The sequence below is a fragment of the Vicugna pacos genome, chromosome 3 (genome assembly GCF_048564905.1).
Source record: "Vicugna pacos chromosome 3, VicPac4, whole genome shotgun sequence".
Taxonomy (NCBI): Eukaryota; Metazoa; Chordata; class Mammalia; order Artiodactyla; family Camelidae; genus Vicugna; species Vicugna pacos.
The window spans coordinates 118,417,009-118,434,235 of NC_132989.1; the positions used below are offsets into that span (position 1 = coordinate 118,417,009).

At 55.2% G+C, this 17,227-nt stretch overlaps 1 long non-coding RNA gene across 1 annotated transcript; it reads right to left on the reverse strand.

Moving 5' to 3' along the window:
- Nucleotides 1-3,237: 3,237 nt before the first annotated feature.
- Nucleotides 3,238-12,268, reverse strand: LOC140690093 (uncharacterized). The gene is made up of 3 exons (XR_012065276.1): nt 9,455-12,268; nt 7,344-7,476; nt 3,238-5,210 (listed from the first exon to the last, which is right to left on the reverse strand). It is a non-coding gene; the product is annotated as an uncharacterized lncRNA (long non-coding RNA).
- Between the last annotated feature and the right edge of the window lie 4,959 nt (nt 12,269-17,227).

Genomic DNA, 17,227 nt, shown 5'->3' on the forward strand with positions numbered 1-17,227 from the left:
GTCCTGCTACGGAGCCTGCAGTGCTCCTGTCAGAGGGCGCTACGTGGCGGAGAGCCCTACAAAGAAAACCAGGTCCCTTTGATACCTACTAAGAAAGCAGAGCCGAGCCGCCCTGCAAAGGGCTGTTCTCAGCCACGGCGGGGCTGATGCTCAGGTTTTCGGCATCACCTTGGAAGCACATGTGTGAGCCACATCCCTCCCCCTTCCACTCACCTGTCCGGCTGCAAGCACCAGGGGGGGTTTGGGCTCCCTAGAACGTCTCCGCTCTGAGGTTCAGCTGTGCTGTTACAGAACAATTCCTGAGTGTTCTTCTTCCCCCCAGTTGTCCCAGTGGGTGAGGAAACCACAGATAATGCATTTGGCAGCCGGTAACAAAACCCTGCAAAGAGCACCTTCAACAGAAGGAGGCTTAACTCTCCTCCTGTAGTGGAATCTGAAGCGTGACCGTGACGGTGCCAGGACCACATCTCTGCGAGTCTCTCAGCCTCTCTCTCCTTCCTGGAAGTCACCACCCTCCTAGTCTCAAGGCAGCAGTGGGGCCCCCAGGGCACACGTCTGCTCTGTAAACTGGGGTAAGGGGTTTCAAGAGTCGGGACTATTTCTGTTCCCAGACTCAGGATGCAGGCAGACCAGCCAGGAGTTTTCCTCTGACGCCTTGACCCGGCCAGGTCCCCCGAGATCTCAGGAGCTGTGCCAGTGACCAGAGAGGAACGGACCAGAGGAGGGGGCAACCCTGCCACAAATGAACCTTTTATTTTCATTTTTTAAGATACTGTCACGCTGGCTGATAATTCTAAGAAAACTAAGAGTCGCAGGAATGTCCCAAATTTATGAAAACAAACTAAAGTTTTACAAAAATGTGCTCGGAATATCTTCTGTTAGGTGTAATAACAACAACACTTATGTGGTGTATCCAATATTGTTTGGACAAGATTCAATTCTATTTTTAGTCAATTTCAATTTCCTTTCCCATAAACTCTATGAAATACAGTAAGTGGCATATTTACAGTGACCCTTTTGAAGAGTGTTATACTTTTGGACGCTTTAATAAGTCTAAATGAGATGGTCCCCCCCTCACCTCCCTGAGCAAATAAACAGATGCTCGTGACAATCACAGGAATTGGACCCCGCGTCCCTTTTCCTCCCAGGCTGCCCCATCTGAAGGCTCCGCAGTCCTCTAGCAAGGTCTCTCTAAAGACAGTTCTAGGCAATAAAGACAGTATTTAGGGCCTTCTGGTGATTCCATTCAATTTGTTTATTTGACAAGACGTATAAATAAGAAGGCATAATTTCCAAAAGCAGTCATGAAATTTACCATGCAAACCACACACCACCGCCCCCTCTGCTCGGCTTCCTTCTCGAGCACAGGGGGCTTCTCGCCCCGTGGGCATTTTACAGCTCTTGGCGTTTTCAAAGCACTCGGCAAACTTAACCGATTTATTCTCTGAGCGTGGAGGGTGCTGTCCCCACTGCAGCGGGGTAAACCGGCAGGACGTTACCCCAGGCTCACACGCCGCTCGGGGAGGCCCTGCCCCCCAGGCCCGCCGGGGCCTCCCGTTCCACACAGTGTGCCTCGTGCTCTGCAGGGAGCACGGCATCCTGGCCTTCCTGAGCTGTGGGAGCGGCAGGACCGCTGCCTGGTCCCCAGGGGAGCCCAGGGCCGCCTCCCCAGGATCATCCGCCCCGAGTCAGCCCCAGGAGCCCAAATGGCCAGCAGCTGGAGCGGCCCCCACCCCTCCCGGTGACGCCCTCGCTGGCTGGGGCGCTGGCTGGGTTGTGTGGGGTTCCCTTCACTTTCTACGTGAGCCCCACCAGCTGCACGGCCACATCAGTAACAGCTCCTGCAATGGTGTTCATTTACCCCAGGGACCTTGAAGCCCCTCAGGACGTGCTGGGGATCCGCCCTTTGAATCTTTTCTCAGGGACGTGATGACGAGAAACAGGTTTTAGAAAATGCCTCGCCCACTCACCCCGTGGGACGTTACCCAGAATGAAAAAGAGTGAGCTGCCAACACACGCGCCAGCCTGGGAGAATCCCAGGGGATTCATGCTGAGTGAGGAAAGCCAGACCCCAAAGGTTACGAAATGTGCGCATCCATTTAGATAACATTCTTTGAGAATTCTGGAAATCGGGAGCAGACTGCTGGCTTCCAGGGGTGAAGGAGGGTGGGGCAGGAGGGAGTGGTGTGGCCGGGAGAGGGCAGCGCATCCTGTGGAGTCCGGGGGGGGGGACGGAGTGGGAACATCCTGGTCAGGGAGGTCCACACCTGGATTTGCACAGTGGTAATACCAGACAGGTAAACGAAGACACAAGAGTGTAAGCAAAATGCACTCTTTTAATTGGACAGGACCAGGGTTATAGCAACGTGGATGTCTGCTGTGATTTTATACTATGGTTTTGCGAGAAGTTCATCGTTGAGGGAAACCAGGCACGGAGGCTGTCTCTGTATTATTTCCCACTAGCACAGGTCATTCCACAATTATCTCAAAACCAAGTCAAAACTTTAATTTGGAACAAAAGTGTACGGGGTCCCAAGACTGCCTGGACGTCAGGCAGCACACATTCAGTTCCATGCGCATGCATTCATGGCGGAAGGCGCTGCCCCTTCAGTCCTGAGCGGATGCTGTGATCCCCGCCCCGGGTCAGCATCTAGGAGGGTCCCGGAGCCTGGCGGGGGGTGGGCAACGCTTCCTCGCCAATTTGGGAGCATTGATGCTGCCTTCTGGTTGTCTTTCGGCCAAATCTGCGTCTACTTTCCCGGAGAAAGGCGTTTCAAAGTCGTTTCCATATTGCTATCAAATATGGTCTAGGTCCCCCTGGCTTGGGGGGTGGGGAGATGTTCCAGTAACTCTGCACCAATCTGAACACCTGTGGGTGCAGCCTGTGGAACCCTAGGCTCCTACGGCAGCTGCAATCAACCCAGAAAGTGTGAGTGTGACCAAGATAACCCTCTGATCCAGTGCCCCCAGGGACCCCACTTCTCTCTAGTGGAAGCCCGAATCGCGACCAGGGCTCCCTCAGGCTGCGTGCACCGTCCATTCACTCGGCAGCCCCCTGCCTGGCAGTCCGCGCTCCGCACTTGCTTCCCTGTCTCTGGAGAGCTCAGCCCTGGACCCCTGCCCGCGGGGACAGAGCCAGTTTCTGGGGACAGAGCTCACACGGGGTGGGGGAGGGGAGAGAAACAGAGGCTTTTTAAAGAGAAGAATACAAAATTACCCAAAAAGTTAGGCACAAAAGTGGATGTTTATTTAGAATAAGAACATGAAACAAATTACACATTGAAAAAATTTGCAGACCACATAGACCACAAAATCCAAGACGGTAGCAGATTGTATTAGTCAGCTGCCGACACTGCTTCTCCACATTTTTATTGCTGCTTCTTATGACAGTGATTTACTAACATCTTTCTACAGAGAGAAGAGATAGATGATGTCGCACGGCTGATTTGAATCTGGCTTTTGTCCCTGGTGTTTGGAATCTGTAACCACGTGTGTCACACGCAGGTGTGCTTGCTGCCCGTGGTGACGCAACGAGTCTGTGCTCCACAAATGAATTCTGGTAAATTCTGCTTTGGTTCATTTTCACTTTTAAAAAGAAAGAGAGAGAAAGAAGAAAAAGTATCCTGCATTCACAGTGGAAACTGCTTCATGTGAAAGAACATTCCAGGAGGGGCAAGAGTTGCTGTTCAGAACGAGCGTGGAGAAGACCTGAATCCCTGCCACTCACAACTGTGCACAAGGACGAGCAAGGATGTCTGGCACCCCACACTTCAGACCCGCCTGCCAGGGGGACCCCAGCAGCACCCGGGCTGCGAGCTGGTCCCTCGGGCTAAGATCCTCACTCCCCTAACGGCGCGGGGGCCTCGCCGGGGTCCAGCACCTGCCGACTAACTGAGTCACTACACGACGCCCTGTTCACCGGCCACATTGCATTCACCGCACCCAGCTAGGGGGCCCCAGCTCATCCCGATCCAGATCCCCATATCCCGCCTGACTCCCCCCACCCCAGGGAAGTTGTGCAAAAGGGGTCTCAGAGCGTGGAGGGTCCCACCTGCAGGGCTTGGTCGCCTGCTGTTCTGTGAGGCCCCTCCGGCCCCCAGGCCGTGCAGGAAGCCCTGTCCCCAGCACGGTCTCGGTTTGCACTGCGATGGCGGGGATGGGGAGGCTCCTCCCCCCCGCTCTCCCCACCCCTCCTGCCCAACTTCCGTTTTCTCCTTTGCACCTGCCAATACCCTTTGTGTTTCACGTGAACGTCCTGATTGCTTCCTACCACTGGAACATAAGATGCCCATTCTATTGGGTCCATGTCGAGTCTCTGAGCCTTGAAGAATCCTGGCACAGAGAAGATGTTTGGTGAAGATTTGCTGGATGAATGCATCAGTCAGTAGCTCCCATGTCCCTAATAACCCCTCCACGAGCCTGTGCGTGTGCACCTGCGATGTGCGTCCCCACGGCGTGAGAGTGCAACACCAGGAAACTGCTTCGCTGTGGGCGTCGCCTGCAGTGGTGGCTCCACCTTTGAGGACTTTTAGACTCTTCAGGAAGTCCCAGAAACAGGACGTGGAAGAACTCAGGGGCAGGGCTGGGAGAGCCCTGGATGCTGGAAGCCCATCGGCAGAGGAGGTCCTGAGAGGAGACGGGGACACAGGAGCCTGGAGGCAGGAGAACATGAGGCGCAATCCCCTGCCCAGGCTTGGCACCGGAGGGGCACCTGAGTGGCTGCACGATGCTGAATCTCCCTCATGGCCAGTTTGCGCCGGAGGTTCCCTAAGGAAACCGAGGAACCCAACAGCTTTCCCAGCAGAGAAGAGAGCTGGGATTCGGCTGTTGGAGGCTCGGACGCCCGCTCCTGGGGTGCAGCAGCTCACAAGCAGCAGACACGGGACAGGCAGGGACCCGGCCGGGACTGCTGATGGAGTAACCGATCTCCAGGAGCATCCCACGCCTGCTGACGTGAGTCTGACAAACTGCTGGCCGTCCTCGCAGAAACGGCAGTGACGCTGAGCGCGCACAGGCTTCGGGTCGTTCTGCAGGAAAGACGCGCTCACCTAATTTAAGCCAGTGTTTCCTAAACTCACCAGATTTCCTGGGGTTGGTGTGCTTTTCAACAGCATTTCTGAAGTCATCCGGGAAGTACTGTTGCATCAAACATCGGTGAATTCCAGAACAGCCGTTACTAAGTTACTGGCGCATACTGCAGTCCTCAGCACCTTAGAATTAAGGAAATGTGATGTTTCAATGTTCACTGTTTTACCGTATTTCCCCCTAAACACTGAGGCTGAGGTTTAGGAAAAGCGCTCTGGGAGGAGAGCTGAGCTGACACAGTTTCTTATAACAGCCTCTGATGAAAAAGAGTATGAAAAAATACATATGCATGTATGTATATGTATAACTGAATCGCTTTGCTGTACACCTGAAACTAACATTTTAAATCAACTACAGTTCAATTAAAAAATAAAATTTAAAAAAATTGGAGGAAGAATGTTACTTTTTTAAAGAAGAGGATACTATAGAAATGAATGTCTCTGTATACGTGCTTATTTTTGCCAAAAGAAGCCTAAGAAAGAGACCCTAAAACCAGTGGGAATGGATGGCGCACAGGAGACAGGTAGGGTGGGCGGAGAGACATAAGGAAGAGGCCGAGATTTAAGAATTCCCTGGCGTGTGATTTTAACTTTTGACCTGGACACATTTTCATCGTCAAAAGAGTAAAATTCAGTTGAAAAGGGATTCTAAAAAAGTGAATTCTTACATTGAATTCACCAAGAAATAAATAAAGCTCTGATTTATGGGTATCATAACTATTTAAAAAAAATAATTCATTTCCTTTACCTTGGAGCCGGGAGCACTTTCTGACCCCACCGCCCACGGGAAGCCCGGATGCTGACGCAACCGCAGGTGCGGAGCAGGGCGGAGGGCCGCCCAGCGAGGAGGGACCGAGGGAGACAGGGACGAAGGAGCGGGAGCAGGGCCTGGGGAGGGCTCCTCTTCCCAGCGTGTGGTGGGGCTTTGATGGAGGCTCACATTTCTTTGTCAGTGTTCCCCGCAAGGGGTGACATGGGGTGGCAGGGAGTCACCCCACCACACTCATCAAATCAGGCATGACACGGGGCCTTCGTCTCACAGAAACGCTACTGTCGTGAACTGAATTAGCAGCCTGTACCCAGGACCCAAGGGGTCTGGAGGGCCGCCGCGCTGGGCCCGATGGTCCTGCAGCCCTGGGCACGGGCAGCGCTGCGGCAGGTCCTGTGTGTGGTGGCCACGCTGCCCAGAGAACTCAGGCAGCTCAGGCTTCGCTTCGGCCCCACGCTTTCATGTTCCGTAACGACTGTGCCGCAGCCATGTGGCCAAATGTCCCGAGAAGGCCGTTCCATCTCAGCAGACGTGGTTTAGAAGCATGTAAGTGGCACCTCCTGAGAGCGGTAATGGACTTATTTCCCGGGCTCTAAATCTTGACACAGCATTTACTATCTGGATTCAGATGAAGACCATGAAAAATGCGCAAACACAGACGTCTCCGTTAGGCAGGCCGTCAAAGGCACGTGCTGAATAGCTTTTCAACACTTTTAGTGTCCTTCTCCCGACTCTGGAATTTGGTGACACTGTCTTGACTGGTTGGGTGACCGGGTTGCTGATCACTCTTATCACCGAGTTCCCACTGGGATTTAATGAAGAGTGAGATGCAGGCCCGCGACATACAAAGCCCCCTGTATTTTTTATAATTAGAGGCAATATTTCACAGCGGGTTATGCACGTCTCGTCAGAGGTGTAATGTGATGGAAAAAATTTTTCCATCCAACACACCTGGGTGCACCTTCCAGGCCTGCCGTATGCTTAGCAAGACCTAGACCTTGAGTAAGATGCGTGAATGATCTGAGCCTCAGTTGTCTCGTCTGTAAAAGAGGTTATTCTTTTATTAACCTCTGTGAAGCTTGGAGGAGATGATGAAAGGGTAAGTGGACGTCTGCCACCTCAGAAGGGCTTACGATTTGATCACTGTCCATTGTCACCATCTGTGTCCTAAGCGAGTCCCTCGCCTGGGTTAGGGGGCAGGACAACACAGGAGTCACCATTTCTACATGGCAACTTGCGAACCGTAGGTGTGACTTATCCGTCTCTGATTCCGAGTTTATAAGAAGGGTGTCAAACCCCACCTGGCTCCCCAGGTAAAACCACCCCCTCCTTCTAACTTAGTCCTTCGTTGCGTTTGTCCCGCTGTACAAGGCAGTCAGTGACGCAGACTAAACTGACCAAGGTATCTTGTCGCAGGGCAAAGTCCGCTTGGGAGCTGCGTTTTAGGCCCTGTTCATATATGTGCACAGAACGGCGGGCCATCGACTTACCCGACGTGACACACAGGCAACTGAGCTTCGTTATCAGGAAGCAAGGGGTTTTCATCGATGGCATCTCTGCCTAGACCTGGGTCCACCGGAAAGTGCGCAAACGGCCTTCCCCTTCGACGCCTCCCCGTCACACCTGGTCGAAAAGACCTGTGTCATTTTCTGTGGTTTCCATAAGGACTGGTTTTCACACCCCATCTTCCACTTTTTCTGCCCAAAACTTCATCTTAGTCATCATCAATGACCAAAACTACAAGATTTTGTTGGTGAAGGTTAAAAAAAAAAAGCCGACTCTAGGTGAGAAACACCCTAAGACTATACATTACAGAAAACCTCAAATTAAGGTGAAAGTAGTGAAAAATCAGGGTCGGAGAGCGCTCAGGAAGCCTGACACTGACGAAGAAGTAGGGGGCTGAGAGTCTCGGGCTGAGAGTCTCAGGTGGAGAGGCTGACTTGCTCGTCACTCCGGGGGCTTCCTCGGAGCGCCTGTCACCGAGCGCTCCCAGTGGTCCAGGTCCTCCCTAACGGAGCCATTTCAGGGTGGACTTTTCCGAAATGAAACGGCAGGAAAGAAGCAGCAACTATTTGTCAGGTGTGATAATAAACAACTCGGAAGGGAACGTAGGGGGATGGCAGTATTAGCCGTGGACGGCGTGACACTGCCTTTCCGAGGAAGTTCCGAATATCGAAATGCTGGAGTGTGCTGCCGTCTCAGGTCCTGGTGTGGAAACGGCCACGCGGGAAGCAAAATGATGGCGGTTGGCTTTACTTTCTCTCTAAAAAGAACCGCAGTTACAATTTGAACGCTGAGCCTGCTTGAGGAGTGATTTTCAAGTCAAGGTGGGGGCACGACACACGTTGCTTTGAAGCCTGTCCCCACACACCCGGTTCAGGGTGCTACCCACCCTGGATGTCCTGACCGGTCTGGGGTGCAGTCGGACGCACCTTGGGGGAGCGGAGTGGGCACCCTACTTTGGAGCCTCCCCCCAGGGACCTTGGAGCCCAGCTGCCTTGTCAGACGAGATTGAAGTGGAGCTGACATGGGTCGGACGGCCCCTGGGAGTGCAGTCGGCTCGACACTGGATCAGCCTGGCGGGGACACTTGCCTGCCACCTGCTGACTGCTTGACTTGGGGCAGGCCCCTTAGCTCTTTCCCTCAGTCTGCCCACCTCTAAGATGGGCTTGCATGGCCGGCAGGGTTGCTGTAAGAAGTCGGCTCCCTCTTGTCCACGATGGGCCGGACGGGACACCTGGGACACCCCTCCCTGAGCGCTGGCCCCTGGAGTTGACATCTAGGGGCATCCTGACCGTCTGCCAACCCCTGGTCCTGGAGGTGCCCCAGCACCTCTGGGGGATGTCCCCGCGTGCCCGGTCATTACTGAGACAGGGGCTGGAGGGTAGGGTTTCTCATGGCCTCCTGGGGAAGGGAGGACCCACAAGAACCAAAGAGCAGGGAACTTGCCATTCTTGACTCAAGAATGAAACCATGATGGGTCTGCAGGCCCGGAGCCTTCAGGGAGGCTGTGACATTTGCACTTTGATGTCAGCACCAACCGGAGCAGGCTGAGCTTGGAATACAACCGCGTCCTTCCGAGACACGGTGGCTGCGGGCGCCATCCTGACGCAGCGCGAGCTGGGCCGGATCAGCCGCGCCCCCGCGCAGTCAGGAAGGGGGAGGCCGTGAGCAGGCAGAGCTGTGAAGGACACAGGCTGCCATGTCAGCGGAGGGGAGGAGGCTGGTGGAAAGCTCAACCATTCCAAAAACGATGCTCATAAAACATTTTTGAGCAAATGACTCTGCTTTTACCCATTATTGACTGGATTTTATGCCCCAAATGTTAACTGAAGTCATAAAAATATAATGACTTTGTGCAAAAGTAGCAAAGCTTTTCAGTTTTCATCCCCAGAACAGCAATGCAAGGCTTTCATGTTTAGTTGGAATTGTTTGAATGTCCCCAAAATGCGTTATAAATTGCTGTCAAAATGAGTATTAATTCAACAGAAGTGGAAGGCATCGCCTCTGTCCCTGCCCTCCTCCCCACTCCCATCCAGCACCCCTGCCCGCAGGGCCAGCCCCGCCGGTGAGGCTGCCCCCAGGCAGGACGGGAGCGCACCTCTCAGCCTTTCCTGGCACGGGAGCTTGGTTGTCTCCCAACCAAAGCAGCCGCGTCTGTGCCGGGCCTTCGGAATAGGGGAGGTTTGTTTCTGTTCTCGCTGACTTCCTGGCAGAGGGACTGTTACTGCTCCAAGTGGCACAAGATCAGGTTGTCCTCAAGTCAGGGCAGCATCAGCTCCTGAAAGGTAAAAATGCCCCAAAGACCGGAAGCTCGGGCACACCTGGAGCCCAGAGCAGGAAGGGAGGTGCCCGCAGGTGCCCACCGGCCAGCCCAGCTCCGGGTACATGAAGGAGAGGCTGGCACAATCCAGGGGGATGCCCCTGCCCGCAACCCCGACTTAGCCCCCACTCCCCTCACTTCCACTTCTGCTTCCTCACCAAGTTCCATTGGGAGCTTCCGTGGGTTTCTGAGTTCTGAGCCGCCCAGAGCAATTCTTAGGGAGCCCCGGTCTACGCCTACCGGGGCAGCCTCCCCTCCTGCTCCCGGGACGGAGCAGGAGCTGCCGTGTGGGCCTCCGTCTGCTGAGTAGTGAGGCTAACGGAACGGAAGCTCCGATTAGAGCTAAGTGTCTGCTGACAGCCACCGGCCCAGGGCCAGGCCGCGGGGCTCACCTCCCCTCGGTGGGGCCGACCAGGCTGAGTCCTCACTTCCCAGGCTCCCCGCAGGCCTGGCTCACAGTGACAAATGGTCCTGAAGGCACTGTTCCCCCAGAAAGACAGGTGCGAGGGGAGAAGACAGGATCCATCACAGGCGGAGACAACTTCCTGAAGCCAGGCTGAGTGACTGGCTGGTGCCCTCCTTAGAAGTCCAGGCCTTGGGGAAGGCTCCAGAGGACTGCCAGGATTTTGCCAAGGCACAGACCATGTGCTGGCACATGGAAGAGTCCTTATGAAGGCCTCTTAGGACCCCCTCCTCCGCCACAAGGACAGCGAAATGCAGCAGGGAGCCAACATCCGTCAGACGCCTGCGGTGTCCCAGTGGCTGTGCTGAGAGTGGCCCCGCTGCTCAGTCCTCTGGTCCCCCGTCTGGTGCTCAGGTGGGCGGGCGTGCCCGACACTCACGGATGCTGAGCTCCCTCCCAAAGTCTGGCTGTTACAGGGGACAGCGGGGCTCCCACCCACGTCTGCACGGTCCCTCCCCCTCTGCCACAGCATGATGGATGTGATGGATGCAGGTGGATGGTCCTCACGCCGGGAAAGGGGAGCGGGGAGCGACCCCCGTCTAAAGGTTGGGCCCCATCTCTGGCCCCCAGATCCTTGTCTTTTTGAACAGGGAGACTGAGGAGCAATCAGACCCCTGGGGGCCATGCCTGTGTCCTTGGGGCTGGAAGGAAAGTGCCCGCCTAGGGTCCCTGCCTTCACCACTGCCGGTGGACATCGCGCTGTTTCCACTGTCAAACAGCGCATCTACCTCTCATGCAGACAGCTAAGACCGGACTGTGAAAAAGCCTTCTTGAAAATGAATAATCTCCACTTACATTTATCTTTCACACAAAGGGTCTTTTATCAGAATGCAGCAGGTTACCAACTGTATGTTCTGGGCTGAGAGCTCACTGAACGCCCGCTGATGAGCTAAGAGCTTGGAAAGACTTCACCTCTCTCGGCGGAAACAGCACCCACCAGGACACCCCCTCCCAGCCCTCCCGGCTTGGGGGCATCCCGCATCCTTGGGCCTTTGCGGAAAAGGGACGTGGCGGGGGAGGCCCTTCCAGAGTCCCATGGGCCACAACCAAGCCGGCCGCGTTCAGAGGAGGTGGTGCGCTCAGGAACACGGGCACGGACTTCAGAAGGCGCACGGCCCCTGCTAGGAGAATAGAGAGATTTTTAAAAGTCTAGATTCTAACGTAATGTAAAGTATGCCAACCTGGAAAACGACCATTCTTTTCATGTTGGACCATTAATCTATGAAATGGAGACTATCTCTGAGGACAGAATGTTATGATGTTAAAGATCGAATTTCTAGGTGTGTAGCCAGTGGGCACCCCTCACTCCCAGGTCCAGGGTGGGCAGCGGGGAGTCGGCCACCAGCTGTGGCCTTTCCGAAAGCGGCCAGAATGCCTGTGGCATCCCCTGCAGGTGGCGGGTGTCGCTGGATGGGAGCAGTGCAGCCTGTCCGAGGGGATTCTCGTTAGAGCAGCAAAACGTGGGTGTGAGAGGGAGGCTGGAACTTGGGGAGCCAACGTCCTGGGGTCTGGGTGGCCCTGGGCTCAGGAGAAAAGGAAACCCTCGGTCCCCCAGGAGCGGGAGTGTCCTCGGCCCCCTTGGCAGCCCCACTGTCTCCTGAAGTGAGCGGACCACGCAGGCAGGTGCGACCCCAGCCAAGCGCGAGTCCAGCCGCCAGCCAAGCCAGCAGGAGGACACTCTCTCCTTCCCCGCCGGGGCTCCCATGTGTCTGCTTAAAAATGCGGGGAAGTGGGGCGGCCATAGCTCAGTGTGTTTAGCACGCAGGAAGTTCTGGGTACAATCCCCAATACCTCCTAAATAAATAAATAAACAAACCTGATTACCTCTCCCACCAAAAGTTAAATTGTCTCAAAGAAATAAATAAATCAAAAAATACAAATTAAAAAAAAGGTTAAAAAAATACAGGGAAACTGGTGGTTCTCAGAAAACATCCCGGGAGCAGGCCTCCTGCCTCTTGGGCGCTTTCAGAGGCCCCCATGGCCCAGGTGACTGTCCTCGGCGGGGAGCACAGAGCCCGGCTTTGCTCTGCAGGTGCGATTCTGGAACAGGTGAGCACACGGCAAACACGGTTAGCACCGCCCCGTCTCTGCCGGCCACACCGAGGCCTCCCACTGCCTTGTCCCAGGGCTGGCTTCCTATCCGCCCCACCCCTTCCCCCACTCACACTGTGAGCGCCCATCTCCTCATCCTCTCCATGGCCCCCAGAGAACTGTCTCCAAAATGGGGACCGGAAGGCCAGGTGGAGATTTCCGAATGCTCTAGGCAAATTGTATGTGTCCTGCTCATTTCCTTACTCGAATTACTCTTTGCCATGTTTCACCTTAATTAACTGTGGCTGGCAGACTAGGGTGGGGGATGAATCCTAGTGCCATGCAAATCATCTTGGACTTAGGTTATTCCTAAATCCAATGACAGGTATCCTTGTAAGAGCGAGTCAGAGGGAGGTTCAAGTCTCAGACACTCAGGGCAGGCCATGAACACAGAGGCAGAGGCTGGAGGGATGTAGCCACAAGCCCGGGGGCGCCCGGGGCCTCCTGGAGCTGGAAGAGGCAGGAGGGACCCTCCCCTGGAGGCTTTGAGGGGAGAACAATCCTATGACACCTTGATTTTGGATTTTGGCTCCAGAACTGAGAGCACAAATGTCTGATGTTGGAAAGTCACCAACACAGCTGCCAGGGACCCTCACACATGGAGCACGAGTGAGTATTCCTGACCCCTCGCTCCCACCCACCTGCAAGTCAGGAAGAGGATAACTGGAGTCTGTGCCTCCCACTCGGCCACCGTGGCCATCAGCCGCACGGGGATGGAAGGCTGTGCGGGGCTGTGTAGCTCCCTCTCGAACCTCGTCTTGGCTTCCTCTCTTAGAAGAAGCGTCAGGGTAAGGGCCCCTCTGGCTCCCATTTAAGGGTGTCAAAATGCAGTGCCAGCAGCAAATGCATAATCAGGACAGCTCCTGAGATGCACCCATGGGAGGAGCAGTAATATTTATGAAATAAAATCTGTGAGTGTTTTATGTGCTCAAATTAAACAAAGGAGAGTCCGTGAACAAACACACTGGGGGTTCAGATGGTGATGAGCTGTGACTGTTGGCGCTCGTGGTGGGGCAGCCAGGGAGCTTCAGGGCCGCCAGGTCCTGCCAAGGCAGTTTCTAAATTCAAGTCTCAGCAGCGGGCTCTGCCTGCAGGAAACCAGAAGACTTCAACTTGAGAACGTGGCTTCCCCCGTCACAGCCCTTTTGAGATGTCTCTGTGAGACCTCCATGAATATCTTTGTAATGAGTTTCTATCTTAATTTTAAGAAATCAGGATGACGTGCTGCTTGCCGCATATAACCTAATTCTGGAATACAAATTAGACCAGCCTTCGGTGTCTTTGAAATGCAGTGTGTTAAAAAATGGTACATACAGGTTAAAAGATACGGATTCGGAACACCAGGATTTACATGAAATTATCACACGGGCTTTGATAAAGGCCTGGACAGATTCAAAGGAGCAAGTTTCACACGAAGCTGCCTCCTTCTCTTTGAAAGCACCTTGGTCTCTGCACAGCCATCTATTAATTACATTACAGATCAGGTAAGTGGGAGCGTGGCTGCATGGAGATCACAGCCTTCTTTTCTCTCGTGGAGACGAAAGGCGCGGACGCCTGTGAAGTCTGCGGGCAGCGGGGGGTGGGGGTGCTCTGTGACTGAGGGGCTGCGTTTATTTTGACACGTGAGGGAAAGATCTGAGGTTCAGTGGCTGAGAGCAGGGCCGGGTAGGGGCGATGCAGGGCAGGCCGTCTGGGGAGGGCTGGACGTCAGGCCCGAGCTCACGGTATGGGGCGTCTCGGGTTGAGAAACCCTGTCGCTGCTTTTTACATTCGAGTAGACTTTATGTTTTAGAGCAACTTGAGGTTCATCGCAAACTTGGGTGGCAGTGCCGAGCCTTCCCACGCGCCCCGCCGCGCTCATGCCCCGCCCGCCCCACCGCCCACACCCCACCAGAGCGAAGCCTGCTGCCACCCATGAGTCTGCATGGGCCGGTCATTACCACCCAGAGTCCACGCTTTCCACCAGGTCTTTTAAAACTCCTTTAATTACACAAATTGTGCTTTAAGTCCTAAACAGAGACAGAGCGTTCTCCAACATCTGTGTGTGCGTTCCACGGAAAAGTGAGATGCACCGCAGGCGCCCCTCCCTCACAGCCACGTGCTCAGGGGCGCAGCCCTGGGGGTCTTCCGAGGCCAAGGCGGTGAGGCTCACCTGTTCTAAAATTTCAGGGAAACTACACCATCCCTGATCTACTGCATACAATTCTAGAGTCCCCACCGTAAGTCGTCCATGTGGTTAAGCCAAGTCAGATTTGCTTCGGGGAAACGGGGAGACTGGAGGATGAATGGCAGATAAATGAGTCCTTCTGGTCCCCAGCCACGTCGCGGGCCCTGAGCCCAGGACGGAGCGGAGTTTAAAGGTTAGTTGAATGAGTGGGTCCTACATCCTGTCTCTTTTTTTCCTCCCGATTTGGGCCCACTCCCCGGTGCCTGCAGTGAACCTCGGTGCTGGTGCGTTGGCTTCTGCCTCCCACGTCCCTGAGCTTATTTGCATAATGTGTCACCCTTTTGGGATATGTCTTTACTGCAGGCATCTCGGACCACTTTTAGAAATGAGACACAACCCAGAGCAGGCGCGCGCCTCAGACGTCGGCGTCAGGCCGGCCGCGTTGCGTCTCGGTAGCCGCCGAGCTCAGGGCCCGTTTTCAGCTGGGACTTAGTGTGTTTTTTGGTTGCTTCCACCTGACACACCTTCGGGGCTTTTCAGAAAACTTACGCCTTCCAGGCCCTAAAAGGCTCTGAGTGAATCGGCTCCTTCCATGAGCTCCTCCCGGGGCTCCCACAGCCTCGCACCCTGCAGGTCCCCCTAGGGCGCCTGCGGGGTCCACGTGCTCACGGTAAGTGTGCGCCCGCAGGTGCCGTCTCTCCCCCGGCTCCGGGCCTCCGTCTCCCCGCAGAAGAGGGAGCAAGTTACAGAGCCTGGGGGAGCCGGGGGTGTGAGTCTGTGTGAGTGTGTTCGTCCACTCAGGATGAAGTTATTTCCAGAAAACAGACTTCATTGGAAATAGAACTCAGGCTGCTTTTCGGCACATTTCAGAGGAAACAAACCTAAGAGTCGTCTGGCGTGCTGAGGGAGACATCATTACTGCAGACAAACCGTGGTCCCACACTGTCTCAGAACCGTGCAGTGAGGGTGATGGAGGAGGTGGCTGCCAGCCCAGCCGTGGTCCAGAGGGGCAGACCTGAGGTGACAGGAGGGCCTGGCGGTCGGTCATTCAAAGCCCGAAGGAGGCGCGCCATGCCGACACTATCTCAGTAGAACCGGGGAAAGATGCAGGAGGCTGGTCGACATCCGGGCTACTCACCCAGGTGCGCGGCTGTGGCATGGAGGCGGTCCGGGAGGGAGACGGCGGTGCTCCCGGGAGGTGCTCGGGCTCCTTGCCGGTCAGCCCACGCGTGCAAATAAAGCCTCGGGGGTCTGGAGGCGCCGTCCCCAGGGCAGCAGCAGGGAGCAGAGGGAGGGGAGCTGGAGTCCCTCAGCTCTCCGTCAGCTTCCCCCCAGATTCCCAAATGAAAGCAAACAAAACAACGTTCTTGCCGTGGAAACACAGCCTCGAGACACAGCCCCAAGTCCCACCCTGAGTCTCGGCGCGGGAGTCCGGAGTCACCCAAGACTGGCCACCCGCCTCTTCAACCGAGGACCAGGAAGTGTGAGGAAGGCTCTGTTGTCCCCCGGGGGACACACGCTGTCGTCCCGAGGGCAGCGGGCCCCGGTCAGCCCACTGGGCCGACCGTTGTCCACTTTCCACTCAAACTGGTCTCCAGCCATAGAGCCCCGTTTCACTTATGTCTGGCGCCTGCGGAGGCCGTCACGGTGAGCTGCTACAGTTTCCATTTGTAGCTACAGAGAATCCCATTCTGTAAAAGCATGTTTAGCCAGCTAATTAATCCTGATCTTTTCACTGAAAAAAGAAGCTGCACAATTTCCAGCTGACCACAGCGGACACAGCACTTGAGCTTTCAGAATCTTACCGCAGTCCCCCATCAATGCGCAGTGACACTTTGGATGGAAAAATCAATTTTCCCCTCCGCTCCTTTTAACCTCTTGAGCTATCTTCTTCCCTTCCCTGGACCCAGAGAACATAACTCACCATGAAAGCCGGACAGAAACGGCCTTGGGCATGTCTACAGGAAACTCAAGTCCATCTCATCAGTGGAAGGTCCCGTTTCCCCAGGCGAAGGCTGCTTGATGCCAACGACCCAATCACACCTCTCAACTCTCCTTATTAATCCTTAAATTTCCCCAGGAAAAGAGGCGAGTTGTTTCTGTTAATAATGTGAGAAGACGTGAGAGGCAGCCAGGTGGTTCTGGAGAAAAGGGTTATGACTCTATTAAACAGACATGCAGACCTGTGCGGCCACTCTGCCCCTCGAGCGGAGCCCCGGGCAGGTTCCCCTGCTAACCCCGACATCAGAGGAGCCCGTGGGCTCAGCACTGGGGTCACAGGAGGCTTGGCAGCCCCCAGCGTGGGGTCCCTGCTGGACACAGCAATGCTGCTCAGATGCCTGGCGAGGACCGGAGGACCCCCCCCCGTTACTGAGCCCTGCAGACAGCCTCTCCGGGAATCGCCTGGCTGGAGAGGACGTCACCCAGGTCACACCCTCTTCTTGGGGTCCCGTTGCTGGTTATAGTGAGGGTGCAAAAGCTGAGCCCGCTCACCCCACGCCTGTGAGCCCCCTTCGAGTCCCTGAGGCTGCCTGCCCCTCCCTCTCCAGACGTCCCTCCCTAGAGGGCTTCCTCCATCCTCATCTGCACCTCAGCATCCACTCCCCAGGACCCCGACCTGCAACGGTTTGAACTGAATCCCACCATCCATAAAGTGAGTCACCTGCGCTGGTCACTTGCTGTCTTCATCTGTTTCTTCATCCTCGTCTAGGGAGTGGGAGTGAGAATGGCACCTCCTCCGTCAGGAGTCGAACGTTCAAACACGTCAGGTATCAACATACACAAGACTGGGCGACGACCTGAGCAGCTGATGGCTGTCAGGGACTGGCTT